We start from the raw sequence: 21209 nt of genomic DNA on the forward strand, positions 1-21209 counted from the left end.
TTGTAAATTCAAACGGCTCATGGTGGAATGTCTTGGAAAAAAAATTGATTTAAAATGCTATGCTATCAATCTGAAGAGACAGCTTCAGTACAGGCGGTCTGGGGCTGCTGGGCTGCAAACCCTCATCTCATGAGAAGGAGTCAAAGAGTCTATTTCGGGCAGAGAAGCCAAAAGGAGCAAATTAGCTACGGTCCAATCAAATGAGGAAAAAGTAAAGAGAATATGGATCCAGTTTGCTGTGACCCAAATACAGTAGGTGGGGCAGATTTCCACAGGCATGATGATTTTAAAACACAAAAATCCCCAGTTGATTTTTCAACACCAATAAGTAAATGTTCCTGATGAATCTGGCCCTTATCTCAGTTTGTGGTTTTGTAAAGCAATCCATATAATCCATTACTTCTGAGTCATTTTTAGCCGGCTGATCATCTGTGATATGTGCCAATGGATTTTTGGACTGTGCGATTGACCATGTAGGTCAGGTGATACCAGCCACACTCTCTGCATGACACAATGGGAGGAAAATGATGAAGTGACTAACGGGTACAAAAACCAAATGCTCTTGTCAGGCATAGATGTTCTTGTTTTTATATAAGGTACAAAGGACATGCATATAAGTTCTTTACACAGAATCACAGAATCACAGAATCAAAGAATCATAGAATCACAGAATCACAGAATGTTCGGGGTTGGAAGGGAACTCTGTGGGTCATCTAGTCCAACTCCCCTGCCAAAGCAAGGTCACCTACAGCAGGCTGCATAGGACCTTGTCCAGGCAGGTCTTGAATATCTCCAGAGAAGGAGACTCCACAACCTCCCTGGGCAACCTGTTCCAGTGCTCCGTCACCCTCAGAGTGAAGAAGTTCTTCCTCATATTCAGATGGAACTTTCTATGCTTCAGTTTGTGCCCGTTGCCCCTTGTCCTGTCCCTGGACACCACTGAAAAGAGTCTGGCCCCATCCTCCTGACACCCACCCTTAAGATATTTATAAGCATTTATTAGGTCCCCTCTCAGCCTTCTCTTCTTCAGGCTGAACAAGCCCACCTCCCTCAACCTCTCCTCATAGGACACCCAGGTCCCTCTCTGCAGAGCTGCTCTCCAACGGGTCCGCCCCAAGCCTGTACTGGTGCATGGGGTTGTTCCTCTCCAGGTGCAGGACCCTGCACTTGCCCTTGTTGAACTTCATCAGGTTCCTCTCTGCTCAGCTTCCCAGCCTATCCAGGTCACGCTGAATGGCAGCACAGACTTCTGGTGTGTCTACCACACCTCCTAGTTTTGTGTCATCAGCAAACTTGCTGAGGGTACACTCTAACTCTTCATCCAGGTCATTGATGAAGAAGTTAAACAAGACTGGGACCAGTACTGACCCCTGGGGGACACCACTAGTTACAGGCTTCCAACTAGACTCAGCGCCGCTGATGACAACCCTCTGAGCTCTGCCATTCAGCCAGTTCTCAATCCACCTCACTGTCCACTCATCCAGCCCACACTTCCTGAGCTTCCCTAGGAGGATGTTATGGGAGACTGTGTCGAAAGCCTTGCTGAAGTCTAGGTAGACAACATCCACAGCTCTCCCCTCATCTACCCAGCCAGTCATGTCATCGTAGAAAGCTATCAGATTGGTCAGGCATGATTTCCCCTTAGTGAATCCATGCTGACTACTCCTGATAACCTTCTTTTCCTCCACTTGCTTGATGATGACCTCCAGGATGAGCTGCTCCATCCCCTTTCCCGGGATGGAGGTGAGGCTGACCGGCCTGTAGTTTCCTAGGTCCTCCTTCTTGCCCTTTTTCAAGATTGGAGTGACACTGGCCTTTCTCCAGTCCTCGGGCACCTCTCCTGTCCTCCAGGACCTCTCAAAGATGATGGAGAGTGGCTCAGCAATGACATCCGCCAGCTCCCTCAGCACTCGTGGGTGCATTCCACCGGGGCCCATGGATTTGTGGGCATTCAGAACACTTAAGCGATCCCTCACACGGTCCTCCTCGACCAAGGGAAAGTCATCCTCTCTGTAAACTTCTTCTCTTACCTCCGGAGCCAGGGATTCCTGAGGTCCTGCCTTGGCACTGAAGACTGAAGCAAAGAAGGCATTCAGTAGCTCTGCCTTCTCTGCATCCTCTGTCACCAGGACACCCGCCTCATTCAGCAGTGGCCCCACATTGTCCCTAGCCTTCCTTTTGCTGCTGATGTAGCTGAAGAAGCCCTTCTTGTTGTTTTTGACGTCCCTTGCCAGCTTCAATTCCAGGTGGGCCTTGGCCTTCCTCGTCGCATCCCTGCATGCTCTGACCACATTCCTGTATTCTTCACAAGTGGCCTGCCCCTCTTTCCACATTCCATCTATCTTTCTCTTCCACCTGATCTCCGCTAGAAGCTCCTTGTTCAACCATGCAGGTCTCCTGCTTCCTTTGCTCGATGTCTTGTTCAGGGGGATACACCACTCCTGAGCGTGAAGGAAGTGACGTTTAAACAGCGACCAGCACTCTTGGACCCCCCTGCCTTCGAGAGCCCTGGCCCACGGGATTCTTCCCAGTAGCTCCTTGAAGAGGCCAAAGTCAGCCCTCCTGAGGTCCAAGGTTTTGATCCTACTTATCACCCTGCTTTCTCCACGCAGGATCCTGAACTCAACCATTTCATGGTCACTGCAGCCGAGTCTACCTCTGACCTTCACATCCTCCACCAGTCCCTCCTTTTTTGTTAATACAAGGTCCAACAGAGTGCCTTTCCTTGTTGGTTCCTCCACCACTTGCATCAGAAAGTTATCATCGATGCTCTGTAGGAACCTCCTGGATTGCGCCTGCCTAGCTGCGTGGTCTTCCCAGCTGATGTCAGGGTGGTTGAAGTCCCCCATGAGAACCAGGGCCTGTGACTGTGAGGCTAGCTGCAGTTGCAAAGTATGCTACAGCAATTTCTTGTTCATGTTTCATGGAAGGTATAAAGATGTAACTGCAGGGACATACACTCCTCAGTCTGCAGAACTAATAAAACCCCCCACAATTCGTCTTCTGTTCAATACATCGTTAGATTAAATAAAAATACAAGAACTTCCACACTAGAACAGATCAAAGGTCCATCTGGTCCCACTAACACAGCAGAAATAGCAATATGCATCCAGTGACCCTTATATACTCTTCTGGCTTTCAGTAGGAATGGGCTGAAGAAATTCTTATCTGGATGACAAGTGATAAACAGAAGTATTGTCTTTGCATTAATGAGAATTTTTCACTAAATGCTTTCATTTTGGAGAAGAAAAAGCAATGCTGAAGGCAAATATCTCTTTGTTTGGAATGACTTTTACTTTCGTTTAGCTCTGCCCCTGTGTGCACTTAGGAAATTATCAGGAGTGAAGAGCCAGACAGACCATAAATGGTGAGATCGATATTCTAGAATTACAAGACATCCAAAATAAAACCTGGAACTTTCTATTCTGCTTTTCTGTTAGAAGCATTCTTATAAATTTTAGGTGTCAGTGACTGTTTCCTTGTCGTGGGCCATAGTCTACAGGTCATTAAATGTCCAATTGTACTGTTTGGAAGGTAAAGGAAATGCTCAAGAATATCTAATTTTTTTGCTTCCAAAGAAAAGAATAATGCAGCTATACAAGCAACACGCTTCATTTAACTATGATGGAAAGAATCTGAACATTTTCTTCTACAAAACTTGCAGTGCCTGAAATAAAATAAAACTTCTTAATTCAGGCCAGTCATATTCTTATAAGCAATCCCATTTACAACAGGCACACATTCACCTGGTTTTGATAACCAGCCCCAGTGTACATCACAGTTCTAGTGTACACCTTACAGACTGCTTCTGACCCGTTAATTCAGTGCAGATTCCTTTTAGCTTCTCATTGAGAAGAGCTTGGCTGAGTCAGAAATGTGAACAACACTAGAAAATGTTTTTAAAAGAGAGACAGGGAACCAGTATTTCATGCATTGATATTAACTGTCTAGATTAAATATTAATTTCCATAGACCTATAAGGGCACGGAAACCAAATGTCGGCTGGCACTCAAAGGAAAGGTGTTCCTGTTGAGCCTCTCCTGATAGCTGGTCATTAGGAGAAAAAATCTACATCCACAGCTGGAATCTGATGCATTTATGTCCTATGATCTAGAAATCAGGTCTGCATTCTCTTTGTGTCGTTTTTGCTAAAACACAGTCCGGCAACCAAAACTTCAGAGCTCTGTTGCGTTATGCAATCAAATTATACAAGTCCAGGTTTTTTAAGCAAAAAGCACACAATATAAATGGATCAGCTGTCAGAGTTTGCTGTGACCTGCCTTAGCAGTTCTATCCAAAGGTGTTTATGAGACATGGCAGTGTGCACAATGGTTATACTTTCATGCATGAATGCTTGAATTCTGCGTGCCATTGGCTACTATTTGTTCACTCATGTGTCCTTCCAGTTTCACCTCTGGAGCGGTTGCCTGTCTCTCAAAGAAATAACTAACAAAAGATCAAAGAAGACATTTCAAACCCAAGCTGAAATAACTATGAGCCAAATTTTGTTCATTCACAGCACTAAACTACCATTTTACTCCCCAGAGCTACACAGATGCACATAAGAGGAGAATTTAGTGTTGGATTTGCAGTTATACTTACCATTAATTAAGGATTTATTACCACCAATAATGGTATTAAGTGAGAAGATACTTGCTGCTTTGTGGGGATTTAAGTACAATTTGATATTGTTGCTGATAAGTTCTCCATATATGAAGGAAATTCTGTTCAAGAAACATAGCTGCCACTCACCCCACCATATCTGCACATCTTTCAACACAACATTCCTTTGCGGTGGGGAAACATTGCCAGGTCTGTTTTACAGAAGGAATCAGGTGTTAAACCGGGAATCTTGATTTCAGCTGCGTGAAAGGGCTTAAATAGCACCACTGGCTGCCTGGGTCAGGTTACGCACCTGGACTCACCTCCCGAGACTCCTCTGCAGAGAATGAGGAGAGGAAAGCACCTGCAATAGGGGTTTGGAAAGCCCATGTTTTCTTTGCAGATGCTAAGGTCTGGTCTGAAACAGATTTAAGCCTGTTGCCTCTCTTCCAGGGTGCTTGAGAAACAGGCTTCTGCTCCCAGGTTGTCACCTTTCTGTTGGGTACATGACACTGCCTCAGTCCTCATTTTTAAGCTGAAGGTGATAGAAAAGGCTGGTGGTCAGAGCAATCACGCAAGAAGGGGAAGACACAAATTCAATCCCTCCTTGGACTGGGTGAGTTTGGACTGCATCCCCGCTTGCCCGAGTACCCAAATTCCTGTAATGGTATCAGGGCTGCCACACAATCACTTCTTACTCCTCTTTGTGACTATGTCCTCCCAGTTTTGAGGGCAGAGGTGAAGAATCAGAAAGCAAATGAACAAAGAGGAGCCTTTGCAGCTTAGTAAAAGGGGTAGAGGACATGAAGAGAAACCTGGATTTTGAGGCATTATCCTCCAGCTATTTGTCTGGTTTTACCTTAAACTATCAGCAAGTGAAATACAAAATTTAGTGTCGGAATCAGTCAGACATAAAGGTCTGTATCTAGGAGCAAGAGATGCAGTCTTCATGATTTCTGAAACACAAGGGACAAAGAGTCAAAGTGGACAAGCTGGAGAGCAGCGAGGTCTCACTGCGTGTGACAGGAGCAGCACAGGGAAGCAGGCAGCAGTTGCAGCTCAGCTTACTTCCATTCACAGAAATTGCTACTGGAAGAATTTGCTCAACCCAAGGATCTGAAAAAAAATCAGAGATTTTTTAAAAAGATTAATTAGAATACTTTGAGGGCTAGGGAAAATACCTCATAAGGCTTAAAGCAGTCATTGTAGTTCCCTTATCAAAGGAGGAGCCTGGAGCATGACCTGACTGCAGAGAAGATGTTCATTGGCACATGCCTTCTTTGTCTTGCAGAGAAAAAATGAGTTGCAGCAGCTAGAAACTAAAGTCAGAGTAATTTAAATTAGAAATAAAGCATACAATTATAAAAACAAAGATGGTTAACCAACAGGACAAACAAAGGAGGAAAATGATATGTTCTCTCCCCCTTTGTGGTTTCACATGAAGACTGCATGACTTTTTGTAACATTCTTTGTGAAAATATACAAGTCTTACTGTGATCAAACACAAACTGCTGGGTGCAAAGCAGGATGATGACTCCTGCAGTATGCAGAAGGTTGGATCAGGTATCAGTAATACTTAATGAACAGCAACTAATGCTAAATGTATATGTTATTAAATATATGTAAGGAGACAATGAGAAAATAATCAGAGGGATGGAGCACCTCTCCTAGGAGGAAAGGCTGAGAGAGTTGAGGCTGTTCAGCCTGGAGAAGAGAAGGCTCTGTGGAGACTTTATAGCAGCCTTTCAGTACTTAAAGGGGGTTTATAAGAAAGATGGGGACAAACTTTTTAGCAGGGCCTGATGCAATAGGACAAGGGGTAATGGTTTTAGACTAAAGGAGAGCAGATTTAGACTGGATATAAGGAAGAAACTTTTTACAACAGGGGTGGTGAATCATTGGCACAGGTTGCCCAGAGAGGCGCTAGATGCCCCATCCTTGTAAACATTCAAGGCCAGGTTGGACGGGGCCCTGAGCAACCTGGCCTAGTTGAATATGTCCCTGGTCATTGCAGGGGGATTGGACTAGATGACCTTTAAAGGTCCCTCCAACCCAAACCATTTTATAATTCTATGATACTGCCCAGTTGCTTCCTGTGTGAGCACAGAGCACCCAGCATTGTGCCCTGCTGTTGCAGTCAGGCTTTCTCCATATGAAAATCAGGGCACAGTCGTGCTCACCCACCCCTTCCCCTGACTGGGAGGTGGGACACAGGCCAAGCAGATGCCAACGTCCAGCAACTTGGAAGCCACTGAGACTATGAATATCCATAACAGTGACTTTGCAGGACGAGGTCTCAGGAGGCCTAGCCCTAATTATTTTCGAATTTAAGTATGCCTCTGAAAACAAGAAGAGGGGAAAACAAGTAGGTATCTGCATGGGGAAGAAGGGATCCTGTGGAGTATTAAGTTCTATATTTGCTTGTTCAGCCTTCATGTGGAAATGTCCTTTCTGCGGGGTGTTTTATAGTAAGTCAGTCGGGATACCTGTTGGCTTATTGGAGTAGATGGGCTGAAGACAGCACTAGCAGGGAGAGGTGGTGCCCAAAAACGGTGACGTGGCCTGGTGGCTGCAGTTCTCCCGGATTCCAGTCCTCTTTCCTGATAAAGGCTGTGGTGCTACAGACAAAATGGTGCCCTCAGCTCTTGGGGTTGAGGAGGAGGAAGGGTTCTGCAGGCCCAAGGTTGTACCACAATGACTCAGGCAGCACACACCATCTGTGCAGCAATCTGAAGGACACAGGGAACCCATCCTCGTAGGCACCTATAGCACAGGGAGCCACACAGCTAGACCCTGAAACAAGTGTGTCAAGATTTATTGGACATGTTCACAGGGATATCAAAACTGGTGGCAGAAAAAAGAAAAAACAACAAAGAAAATGAAGATCCAGCATGGGTGTCTTCACAGCAAGAGCAGGATAAAGGAGGCAGCTGAGGAGATGGTTAGCCATGGCTGCTGTTTACGAAAAGTAAGTTTTCCTTTGAGTATTTGCAACATTATCTTTGGTCCCTATGAACTGAAAGAAATCAGTACATGAAGCAGTTGTTAAAATATAATGCAAGTAATCCATATGGGATGTGCTGGCTTCTACCAGTGATGTCTGTTGCTTCTTAGCAAGCAGGAAGGAATAACTCACCATTATAATATTTACACCCCATTTTACAGTCTGTCTTAACGCTGGTTCCCAGAACCATGAGAAATCCTCATGCTCTCAAGACAAAATTTCATATCATTGATCTAATTTACGTTGTTGAGAAATATAATGATGTGTCAACACACTAACACAAATGTAATGCCTGCATTGCATACACGATAGCTACTTAATGTCACTATCCACAGGGTTTTATGCGTAGTTTGAAGAGATAACTTTACATCCGTGCTGGCAGCTGGTAGTTAAAGTTACGTACATGTTTAGTCTCAGGGGCACATTTTCATCCCACGCTGTACTAGATTAATGCAGGTAATACAGACAAGAATATGATGGATATAATCTACAGCACATACAGTCAGCTTGCAAAGAAAGGAAGGTATTTTTTCCTCAGTGCTCAGGAAAGGAACTCCTGCAGCCAGCTGATGTTAGCCTCACCCTGTACAGGCTGTGCTTTGCCAGGGAACCGTGCTGTGGTGGCGGCGGTGCCAGCTCCCCCCAGGAGAAGAGGGGAGCTGCCAGCCAGCCGGGGGTCCCTCGGGGAGCACAGCCCCTTGCACCGCAGCACGCCTGCCGGACTTCATCCCAGCCAGAGAAGAGCAGAAGCACAAGGGGTATGGGCCACTCCTCGTCCGCTGCAGATAAACAGAGCTGAAAGTAGGTCACTAAGATTTGAAGTTCCTGTGTGCAAAAGTAAACGACAAAGCCCTATGAAGAGGCTCAAGTAACAGCTACAGAATAGACTGCCCACTGTCTCGGTCAGGTCAGGCTCGAGGCAACAAGAGCGCTACAGAAATGTAAGCACCTTCCCAGCAGGCAAAGAGAAACAGCAACTGCTATCTCTAAATCTTTATAGATCCTGGAAGTGTCTGGTTGTGGTATTCTCCTGAGTGGGGCACATGAAGAGAGTTCAATATGTTTATACTCATCTATTTATAGAGAAACCAAGTGACCCAATGTGTAAAAATCTCTTGTTGGGTCTGAAAGTACGAGCTTGAGTCTCCATAGGAGAAGGAAAATACTCTAGCGAGGTCTTGTACAGTCTCACAGGTTTCTGTGCTCTGCAGTACATGTGCCTCACAACTAATGACATGGTCACTCACGTCAGACCAGGACGTGCCAGTGACCTTACCCACCTCCTGCAAGCTCAGCTGTGCCTGGCACGGACATCTTCCCACTGGAGCTGGGCAACTCGGAGCGGGATCTTTCATCCTTCCCATTCCCAACAGTACTCCAGGTCACGGGGGCTGACAGCTGGCCAGCCCTCCTGCAATGGGCTTCCTCCCAAAACATCGCCCGCTGGGTCACTTCTGTAATTCTGCTGTTTCTGGCTTTTCTAACTTGCCCGGACAATAACATAGCTGACCTGCAGATCTAAGGATTTGCTCCCAACCAACACTTTCCATCTGGTCTTCTGAGCAGAAGGTATTGTTTTGGGTGGAGGGAGGGGGTGAATTAATCATTCTGCAACAGGACAGAATGGAGCTTTTCTCCAGCAGGCAAAGACAGACCTGCTGACCACCTGTCAGCTTCCAATTAGGATTAGATAAAATCCCCTGGCTCCAGCTGAAACTGTCAGTGGCTGATAGATTACAATTGTCATCAAATCTACAGTCTGGGTTTAATGGAGGGTTTTTTTCTTTGAAGAGTTCAACCTCTGACTACGCTGGAACAATGACTATGCGATTTGGGGTAGGTCCCTGCTCAGCAGCACTTGGGTTTTTAATCAGAAAAAGTGAAGCTCTTCTGGGATCATCTAATTTCCTTAAAACCCCTTTTGTCAGTATTATTCTCCTGCCTTTCTATCCCATAATCAATCAAATCAGTCACCTACACTCAATGCCTGTGCTGTCCTTTGCTTAAGTGGTGAGGCTGGAGACCTTTTCTGGGTCCCCCACATCAAAGTGGATACGAAATCAAAATAGGCAACCTCTCTCCTGATCATGCTTTGTGACACGTCTCATTTACTCCTTTGACCCTCACACAAAGCAGACCAAACCCTGTACCCGCTTAAGCTCACAGAAGTTTGACTACACTTGACACTGTTCTCCAGTGGGTGATTCATTGCTGTGCACATTTCCTTTCCATTTCTGCCATCAGTATGCAATTGCTCTGCCATGGAGGAACTGTTTCTGTTTCTGTGGCTAGGGGTTTTTTCAGTCTAGTAGCTAAGACTGCTTTTTGCTCCAGTGACAAACACCCCGTAAACACGAAATACAAGCATTTGCCCTCTTCAAATTGGAAAGAGAGGTCATATTAACAGGGCAGGTTCTAGCTAATGGCCTCAGAAAAGGCATTAGTAGGAAATTAATTTCCATTTCTGCTGACCTGTGTGAATTTCAAAGTGCTAAGATCTTCATAGCAGCCTCCATATACTCACCCATAGTTTGAGCCATGCAGTCCCCTCTGAGTATTGATTTTTGGCCCTAGAATATTTCTGTTCTGCACAAACATGTTATCCAGAAACTGTTCAATACAGTGAGTGTTTATTCTTACTTACAAATGCTGAATTTTGTAATAAGTTATGGAAATATTTGAATCAGGGGGATGAACTTTGTACAATTGTAAATGTCTCCCTTTGCATGATTTTTGCTGCTTTTCAGGTTTCTTCTTCCTTCTGGCTTTTGTTAAGACAAGTGGTTCACATCTAGGCCTCAGCAAGTTTGTGGACTTTGCTAGTAGAGTAAGGAATATTTTTTTCTCCTTAGTCTGTAGCAGGCAGGAAAGAAAATACTGCCAACAGCTATGGACTCCCCGAGGAGGCTTAAGTACCATTGTGGGTAATTTTGCCTGGAGAAACTTATAGAGAAGCAAAGGCAATGCCTAAATATCATTTTATTTGTACGTTGCTCATTTGAATAACATCACTGTAAACATCCCTTTTACGTGAGCTTTTTTTCTCCCTGCAGAGAGATTGATGGGGGGTCTGGGAGAGGTGGGAGGGAGCACCGTGTTGCGTTGCACTGTGCGACACTCAGGCACACTTTCTCTCTCAGCACAGTATGCAGCAAAAAATATCGTTATAATCACCATAGGGCAGTGAATAAGATAGAGCTGCCTTAGCCAGATCTTGAAAAATCTGCATCCTCCACAATGGGCTAGCAGGAATCTCGCAGCACACACAGTGCAAATAGTACTTTGCAGCCCTGGTGTGAGAGTGCCATGTGGAGCCTTTTCTTGAAGAGACTGCTGGTGCCGAGCATATTTTCTAGGCACAAAGCTGGGCTGCCACAGCATGCCTGATGCTTATGTCCACCAAAGGCTTTCCAGGTCGACATAAGAAGCAAATGGATTTGGAATAGTTTCCTTCCCTCTCTGAACCTAGCATCTTCAGCTATGCCCCTGAAGTTTCACACCCCCTGCTTTTCCATCAAATCCCATGGCACACAGCATCTCTTTGTTCCTAGAAAGGTTGTTACCATGCAGGGGGCAAAACCCAGCACAGCTGCACTCATTCTTCACTGCTGTTACCAGCAGCAATCTTGTCCCACTGTTATCTTTTCAATTTTTCCTTTCCCAGATGCAGAAGGAGCCCGATTCTGCATGACAGCAAGAGTGTCCCTAGAGGGCTTGAGCACTTCCATTACTCATCCAGCTCATCTAGAGATATTTTTTTATATTTCGCTAAACAGAAAAATCCACTTACTGTCATTCAGCTGTGAGGATGCTCTCTGCTGCTGGTGCAAATAACATGTTCAAACAAGGGCTTTCTCCCATATAGCCAGATTCTTATTTCCTTGTAAAGAAATCACAATCCTTTGTTACAATGACTGGTCTGCTGCCCTGGCAGCTAGAAAAAGGTACATTTTACTAAAATAATAAGAAACATCAACCTTCAGTGAACCTCAGAGGAAGAAAAGGTGCCTGCACTGTTCAAGGAGGAAAAGACATGGCACGGACTCCTTCTCAGAGCAGCCACTTTACTGCAGCATCCATTTGACTCCAGAAATTAAAGTCATGAACAGGACCAAGTTAGAGGGATTAGGAACTTGCCAAAGAAGATGCTTTTTGGAAAGAAGGCTGCTTTTGTGTAGTGTAAATCATCACTATCTCTCAGCACAAGAACTGTGAGATCGATAGAGCCACAGAAGCAAGCAACGGGTAGTGCTCATGCTGCAGTCTGTTAAATGCTCTTAAGGTGCATCTACACTGGTGCTTCAGTTCAGATCAAGAACACACATTGCAGCCACCCCTTTTCTGCACTTTAATTTATATCATGAACTGGGTCTCAGTGGATATGAACTGGATCCTTTCAAATAAAGGTCACCTAAAGGATTGACTTGACCATGGCTGTCCTTCCTCACCATTCCCAGCAACGAAAGGACCGGTACTGTCCTCTGAAAGTGCCACCAGCATTGCTAAATGTCCTCAGCCCGCCTAGGGGAGAAGGGAAGCGGGACCACAATCATTCTGCCCCACAGTTACTGGGATAGAAGGGTAGTCCAGTAAGCACACGGAGCGGTGGGACCTTCCTTTGTCCTTGATGTGTCCACAGTAGGGAAAGATTTCTAAAGCTACTAGCCCGTACAGGGTATCATGTCTGTATCAGGTGGAGACAAGTCACACCTCTTTTCTCTGTCCTTCGACTACAGGAGAAACCTATGGACTGGCTCACATATGGACACCTAAAACCAGGCCAGATAATTTCTATCTTTTATGGCCAGACATGTGCAAAGACCAGAGGACAACCTGACTTGTCTTCATGCTTAGCCACACCTACAAACATAGCGGGTTTGTCTGACAAAGACTGCAGGGTCTGATAGATGGGGACAACCCCATCAGTGCAGCCAAAAGTGCTCAGGGCACCCAAAAACCTGGGGCTCCCTGCATCGCAGGATGAGTCATGTCTGTAGTAACCTTAGTCCTGACTCGGGTGTTGTCTAGGAGAGTGTATGAGGTACCTTGACTGTAGGCTGACGGTAAACATGTGAGCAGGAGGTTTCTAGCAGGAACAGGCTTTAATGCATTGCGGACAAGTTCTGTTGAGTGGAAGGGGCACAGTGATTCACAGCTATCTTGAAAAGTATATATTTCACAGTGAAGGTAAGTTAGCACAAAAGCCATTAGTTGGGCTCTGTCTGCCTCAAGTCATTAAATGAAATAAGCTTGATTAAAAAAAAATAGCATTGTAGTGCAGCAGAAACTCTGGTCTACTGGGCAGAACGGTGGTTTGTGTTAGGAAAGTGACTGCCTTTCCAGCCTCTCAGTCAGTGCATCCCAGGAACTCTCTCTTATTCTTCCGTGTTGGTTAGGAAGACATTTTAAATAGCAGAAAATGAAGTGGGTTTCATTTAAAGAAAGCTGTGAGCTTTCACCTAGTCCAACAGGCTGTCACATACTTGTCTCAAGGTCACCAGTGTCCCATTCCACCTGATTCTTCTCATCAGAAGAGCAAGCTGAGGAATTCTGCTGAGATTAATAACCGTATCTATCCCCCTGGGCTTATTTTTTTCCCTCCATTTTTAATTTTATATTCTGCTTACCAGCTGCTCTTGTTCATTAAAAAAACAAACCCACTCTAGTTCTCATTAGCACCATATGTCTGCTGGTTATTTGAGAAATGAACACAAAATATATTTAAAGGATTAGTCAAATCATGATAGGTAAAAAGAGTGAAAAGCAAAAAGCTAACAAGATGCACTTTAGACTGTATGTTCTCGCTGCTACACACGCTCTCCACAGTTAAACCCAAAACAACATCCCGCCACAGTCCTCCCTCCCTGCTCTACTCGCGCCTCCACAGCTGCAATGAAATCACAGCAATGTCTCTGGCTCTCACTAATTCCCCAGCAGAGATTTTTTTCCCCCTCACTCCTTCTTCAGGGAAGTTACCACTGACCTGAAACCAGCTTTCAAATGTGAGCCAAGAACTAGTGCTAATTGGAGACAGTTGTTTCTAAAGCACTTGCAAAATTTCACAGGGCTGTTCTAAACCATTTAGAAAACTGTGCAGCACAAAACGGAGCTGGCTGCTCTTTTCTGCTTTCCTCCTCACAATCCTCAGCATGTGATATTTGAAGAACTTTTTTTCTGAAATCTCTCTGTCGTTCCATGTCCAGATATATTTATTTAATTTTAACTGTGAACACAGATAATCAGGGTTTTTTTGGACATAACAAGGCAAAAAGTCTAACCTATTTCTTTTCTCCAGGAGCTTCTGTCATGCAACAAACCCCGTTCCAGTATTTATAAATTCAGTCCCCATCCTGACATCCTGATTGGTAAAGGAGGATATAAACAGCCCAGAATTTGGCTTGTCTTAACGCCTCTGCACTTCTTCTGAGAGTGTGACATCTCATCTGATGTGCATTACCTCCAGCAGCACACGATCCCTTGGCAAAATGAACGTGTCCAGATTTCTTAGTCAATCTGTTACCATCAGACCCAGAAGCAACAGAGCTGCTGACTGACACTTTTATAGCACCAGCATTGAAATTCATTGTTTAACGCAGATCTGCAAATGGCTATGCTGACAGGAATGAAAATCTATGTAATTACCTATAGGTTTACAGAGAAAATTTTGTATGAAAATCTATATATTTCCTCTGGCAACCGAACCTGTAATATGAACAGCTTTGCTGATGATGGTCCTTTGTTTGTTTGTTTGTTTATTGTTTTTCCATAGGAAAAAAATAGCAAGCCATTAACAGTCTGAGAAGAGACTTCCTGCCCAGAGGATACAGGGAACAAGAACGGCTCTAAGTGGATCTTCCACTTGTTTAGAATAGTAACAAAAACTTACAGTTTCTCCTGAGATGCTGAGTGTATGCTGGAGGTGGGTTATTTTCATTTTCCCCTGAAGCACACCTGGAAAAAAATGAAGCACATGAGTCACTAAAGATAATGCATGAAAATGTTGAAAAGGTAGGAAAAAATCCAATTCTTCTGATCACTCACTCAGCATGCTGCACAGAGAACTTCTTACAATCCATTAAAGGAAATTTAAGTAGTAGATGGATTGCAGTAGTTTAGGGCACTGGACAAAAACACTAAGGCAGAAATAGCTTGCGGTGGGTGCAGCACAATGGATAAGATGTTCATACTGAGCATGGGGGGAAAAATATTATAATATTTGGATTTATTGGTTTATAGCATCAAATCTTCCTAAGGTTCATGTAAAAGATATTTAGTAGCTGGCTTGGCTGATGTGAGGGAAAGCTCCAAGTGAAATTTAATTGTATTCAAAATATTTCAGACCTTGTAGCTAATTTCTCAGGTACATGATATTTTCCTTTGTTGTTCCTATTGCTCCTAGCAAGGTTTCACTACCCCAACTCCAGCGCAAGGGTGTGGGTAGAGACCTCTGACTCCTGCATCTGGCAATGGGCGCAGGAGCCGTGCGGACATACAGCTATGACCAGGCTCCCCTCGACACCATGCCAGGGATGAGTTTGCCTGGAGCAGGTCTGGGGGAGCAGCAGGCACCCCAGGGATGAGCCACACATGCAACTACCCGCTCCTGCTCCTGCCTCCTGCCTGGTCCTGGAGCTCCCTGTGCATCCTGGAGACCCAAACTCACCCGACCATCAGGCTTACCTGTCTGAGGCCCAGCATTGCCCATGGCCCCAGCAGGGCTCTGTGGGCACTCGGAGCTAGCTAATGTTTTCATCATGGACAGCACTGCCATGTACACTTTGCCTGATTACACCTCTTGCTAAAGCAATTGTTGCTTGGAGGAGGGAGAGGAACTCTGCGTGGTGATGATAGATGGTTTTTTAAAAACAAACGTATTTAGGGCTTGAGATTTAGAGATTTTAATTTGATCTATTTGGGGGGAATTGGTGAATAATTTGAAGAATGTGTTGAATAACTACAACATCAAAAACAGATGTGATTGACTTATGGCTCTCACTTAGTGCTGAGAGATCTGCCTGCCCTCTGTTACTCTCAAAAGTGCATCTGGTGGTTCCCCCATGGGCAAGCCGATGCAAAAGAAAGTCTGAGTTTTCATTTTTTTGTTTCTCAAATCAGAATTTCAGGCCCAGATTCTCAAGGGTATCTAAGAATGGCTAACTCCCTTCTGGATCGCTGCAGTCAGAGAGTCTATGTTTTTGTACAGCCAAGCTTGGCATTTTATGAGCAGTCTAAGTTCCTTAGCAGTTGTCAGTCAAAGTGGCTTCTTTGCCTTCTCTTCTCTTCTCTTCTCTTCTCTTCTCTTCTCTTCTCTTCTCTTCTCTTCTCTTCTCTTCTCTTCTCTTCTCTTCTCTTCTCTTCTCTTCTCTTCTCTTCTCTTCTCTTCTCTTCTCTTCTCTTCTCTTCTCTTCTCCTCTCCCCTCTCCTCCCCTCCTCTCCCCTCTCCTCCCCTCCCTTCCCCTCCCTTCCCCTCCCCTCAACTCCCTCCCCTTCCCTTCCCTTCCCTTCCCTTCCCTTCCCTTCCCTTCCCTTCCCTTCCCTTCCCTTCCCTTCCCTTCCCTTCCCTTCCCTTCCCTTCCCTTCCCTTCCCTTCCCTTCCCTTCCCTTCCCTTCCCTTCCCTTCCCTTCCCTTCCCTTCGCTTTGTATTTTCTAAAATACCTCTCTTCAGCATTTCCTAAAATGCAAAGCTGTTGGAAAATACAGAGCTTTTGACACAACAATTTCACTCACCCAGGAGAAGGAAACCTGCATCATGGTGCAGTTCCAGACAGTCAAGTCTCAGATAATTTTTTCTTTCGTCCATCTTTGAAAAAGGAAAGGTGCTTAGGATGAATTTAGCAATGAAAGGCACCAAGTGTACTGAAGCAGTAGAAATCTGATATCACAACCATGATTAAATACCACTATTACCATGCATCATCAGATTTATAGGAGTTTGTAAGTTAAGCTGGTGTATCTGTAATTACTGAGGAACTGTTCTGTCTTCTTAAAATGTTCTTTCAAATTGAGGTGAACCCATATGGAAATAATATGATTCAGCATGAAGATATTGCATCTTCCAGGGGCTGCTGCGCTCAGTGATGATTTGGGATCTTCTTTCAAAACCCACCCTTTTCTCAGGTGGCAAGGATGAGGATTTAGTGCAGATTTCTGCTGTAATTCTGCATTGTGTATGTCTAATTGTCTACAATTGCAAGCATCCAAGCAAGACTGCAAGATGCTGTTCTGACTCCATTTGTAGGACACAATGCAGAGAGGGCATCAGCATGTGAAGTCATTCTTTCTCTGTGTAACTTATGAGCAGAGTGCCTCTTGGCACCCATACTAATAGATCAGTTCAGCATAACACTGGCAGATTATTTTCTGAACTTGCGGCTTGGGTCACCCAAAAACTTTAGCTGATTTTCTTTAAAACATAAACAGAAAACGTAGCTTTTCACCAGAGAGTCTCAGCCAGTTTCAAAAGAGTTAGTTCATTATGGCCCTACAAATTTAGATATTTATTTGTTAAATTATTGCATACATCTTGTCAGTGGGAAAACTAAGGCAAGCATAAAATGAATGTCTGAATGCATGGATTTGTCTCTTCATATACACAATTTAAGTCCTTATCTGGATTTCGTCTTGCAGAGGAACCACTGGCATAAAGCTGAAATTAGTTTATTCAACTAGGGTACAGGTTAATGCTGAGGTGAGGCTGAGACTGCAAATGTAAAGTCTCAGATGCTGTGAGTGTTTCTGTGTCCTTCCTGTAAATCCCTGCCGACCTCCCTCGCAAGGCATGGCACAGACCTCTGCACAGAGAGTCTCAGGGCTGGGGACAGCAGGCAGGGGTAGGAGAGGCACCACAAACAGGCTACAAATGTTTGTAGAACACCAGCATCCTCTGCGTCAGCTGCATGCTAAAAATGTTGTATTCATGTCTCAGAAAACACCTGTTTTTTATCTTAACCTGGAATATGGTATGGTAACCCGGATTTCAGCTTACCTCTGATTAGGCTGCCCTAATTTCTACATCTCCCACTCAAACCATTATTTCATATGAGCAGGTATTTTTTGGACGAGTGTCTGCAAAAGGCATACTTGGCACATGACAGTTATTTTTACTGGAAAATGGCAGCTCTGACAGCAAGTCTTCCTTTTGAAAAACTGGACCACTCTGTCTATTGACACCTCGGTGGGACTGATTTAATTTAATAACTAGATTTTGCATTTATGTAACTCCCATAGGAGTCCAGCTCAGTGCAGTGTAACTAACCAGCCTTTTTGAATGCCGCTCTGCTTGACGCGCACATCTAAATTGGGGACTTTCAAAAAACAGTCGATGGCTGCTGCAAGACGAATTGAGTTCTAATCATTTCGCTCATTGTTCCACAGAGTTTAAGCCCCTTAAGGAACAGCGGGTTCCCTCACCTCACCGCAGGCGTCACAGCTACTACGCGATATTCCTGTGTTCCTCCTTGAGCCTAACAATCGTGCTTGGCCACAGTCAAAGGCTGTCTTCCAGAGAAGCGTGCTCCTGTTGCTGGGAGTCCTCAGGAGGCAGAGAGCAGGCTCCTTCCCTGACCACCTGCTGTAATAGTTACTCCTGCCAAGTTAATATTAGTGCATTATTTTTCATCACTTACATTTTCCATCTTCAGCACCCAGCCACTGGATCTCATTATACCTTCCTCTGCCTTGAGCTTACAAAGCCATCTACTAACTGGTATTTTGTTCCTCTCAAGGTTTTCCACATCACAATCAAATGATGTTTCAGTTTTATTTCCGGCAGTCTGAACCCTTTGAATCTCACATATTTCGGCATTTTCTCTATACATTACATCCTTTTTTGGAATCTTTTCTATGTCTTCAGCAGTCTTTCTACATCCTGTATAAAGCCCACGTTAGGATGCAATGTGTCACTCCCCAAAAGCACCTCTAATGACTAACAGGAAGGCCGGAGAGCTCAGACGGATGTGTTTGCTTCTAGTCACCTAAATCCCTCCCCTGAACCATTCCAGGGTCCTCAGTGTGGTCTCCCCATGCTGTGCATACAGAGATAAAATCATGGGCCCAGTGTTGCTTATTACCTCTCTTGAGGCACACAGAAAATGCATTTTTTCTCAAAGCGTCTCAGACAGGGTGACACTGAACCCCTGTGTCACCACAATGCTTTCTTGAGTGCCTGCTGCAGTCTCCCATCCTGTGGGTTTGGTGTGAGAACCGTGGCCCTGTTCAGTCGTGAAGTATTCCATATCACCACCATCTCACTTCCGTGTTTCCCTCACGGACAACTCAAATGGGTATTAAATGCTGGTTGTCTACAAATCCTCTCTGCTCCTGCAGCATCTCAGCAAAAATTTCTTCTTGATGGCACCTTCTAGGATGAAACCCAGGCCATCCCACCTGCTTGATAGCATCCACGTGATGTTATCTTTCCACGCTCTGCAGCATCCAGGAGGTAGACAGGACTCGCAGCACAGTGAATACCCACCTGGCCTTCCCAAGCCTGCTCCAAGCAGATGCAGCTACCTCAGCCATGTGGGCTGACCATGCTTTCAGCCTCACAGCCAGCCTCAAAGGTCAGTCCTGCACAGGAGCAAGGGAAAATAATTCTCCCTGAACAGACCCAAATGCTCCAGGTTGCTCTAAATGGCTGCCCATCTCTTACCACTACTCCGTGTCACACCAGCCTCACCTGCAACTTTTTTATTGTCAGTCACTTTAGGCTTGCTCTGAGAACACTGGCAAAAACATTGCGGTGCATTGGGTGCAGTGCCAGCCTGGGGAGCGTCCCACCATGTGCAGCCCATGCCATGACCACTCCCTGCTGCCCCTCGCAGCCCGATGGTGAGCCAGTACTTCATCTGTTTAGTGTACATGCTCTTCATCTTCGTGCTGCAGGTAGAGCGCCCTGGAATACTGTGTAAGATTTTGCTATATTCATGCAGTTAACTTTTTTTGAGCCAAGTTTTTAATTTAAAACAGGATGAGCATATTTGCTTACTAAACCAAATTAAACACTGAGCTGTTAAAGTACACACGTAAGCACATACCTGTTGCAATCTGCGGACAGGGTAATGGCTGGTAAAACACCCGCGGCCAAGGATGCATCTGAGGGCCCTGAGGGAACTGGCGGATGAAGTTGCTAAGCCACTATCCATCATATTTGAGCAGTCATGGCAGTCTGGTGAAGTTCCTACTGACTGGAAAAGGGGAAACATAACTCCCATTTTTAAAAAGAGTAAAAAGGAAGACCAAGGGCCAGTCAGTCTCACCTCTGTGCCTGGCAAGATCATAGAGCAGATCCTCCTGGAAACTATGCTAAGGCACATGGAAAATAAAGAGGTGATTGGTGACAGACAATATCACTTCACTAAGGGTGAATCACGTCTGACAAATTCGGTGGCCTTCTACAATGGGGTTACTGTATTGGTGGATAGGGGAAGAGCAGCAGATGTCATCTACCTGGACTTGATGAGCAAAGCATGTGACAATGTCCCGCATGACATCCTTGTCTCTAAATTGGAAGGACATGGATTTCATGGACAGACCACTTGGTGGGTAAGGAATTGGCTGGATGATTGCACTCAAAGAGTTGCCATCAGTGGCTCGGTGTCCAAGTGGAGACCAGTGATGAGTGGCATTCTGCAGGGGTCAGTACTGGGACCAGTGCTGTTTAACATCTTTGTTGGTGGCATGGACGGTGGGATTGAGTACACACTCAGTAAGTTTGACAGTGACACCAAGCTGAGTGGCGAGGTCAACACGCTGGAAGGAAGGGATGTCATCCAGAGGGATCTTGACAGGCTTGAGAGGTGGGCCCACGCAAACGTCATGAAGTTCAGCAAAGCCAAGTGCGAGGTCCTGCACACAGGTAAGGGAAATCCCAAGCACAAATACAAACTGGGGGATGAAGCGGTTGAGAGTAGCCCTGAGGAGGACTTGGGGGTGCTGGTTGATGAGAAACTCAAAATGACAGAGCAATGTGCGCTCACAGCCCAGAAAGTCAACCATATCCTGGGCTGTATCAAAAGAATCATGACCAGCAGGTCAAGAGAGGTAATTCTGTCCCTCTGCTCTGCTCTGGTGAGACCCTACCCAGAGTCCTGCATCCAGCTCTGGAGCCCTCAGCACAGGAAAGATATGGACCTGTTTGAGCGGGTCCAGAGGAGGGCCACAAAAATGTTCCGAGGGCTGGAACACCTCTCCTATGAGAAAAGGCTGAGAGAATTGGGGCTGTTCAGCCTCGTGAAGAGAAGGCTCCAGGGAGACTTTGCTGCAACCTTGCAGTACCTGAAGGGGCCTGCAAGAAAGCTGGACAGGGACTTCTTACAAGGGCATGTAGTGACAGAAAAAGGGTTAATGGCTTCAAAATGAAAGACGGTAAATTTAGATGAGACATAAGAAAGAAACACTTCACTGTGAGGGTGGTAAGGCACTGGCACAGGCTGCCCAGAGAAGCTGTGGATGCCCCTGTGCCGGGGGAAGTGTTCAAGGCCAGGCTGGATGGGGCTTTGTGCAACCTGATTGCATGGAAGGTGTCCCTGACCGTGGCAGGTGGGTTGGAACTAGATGATCTATAAGGTCCTTTCCAACCCAAACCTTTCTGTGATGTTTCTA

This window comes from Opisthocomus hoazin, chromosome 1 (assembly GCF_030867145.1).
Source record: "Opisthocomus hoazin isolate bOpiHoa1 chromosome 1, bOpiHoa1.hap1, whole genome shotgun sequence".
NCBI classification, from domain to species: Eukaryota; Metazoa; Chordata; class Aves; order Opisthocomiformes; family Opisthocomidae; genus Opisthocomus; species Opisthocomus hoazin.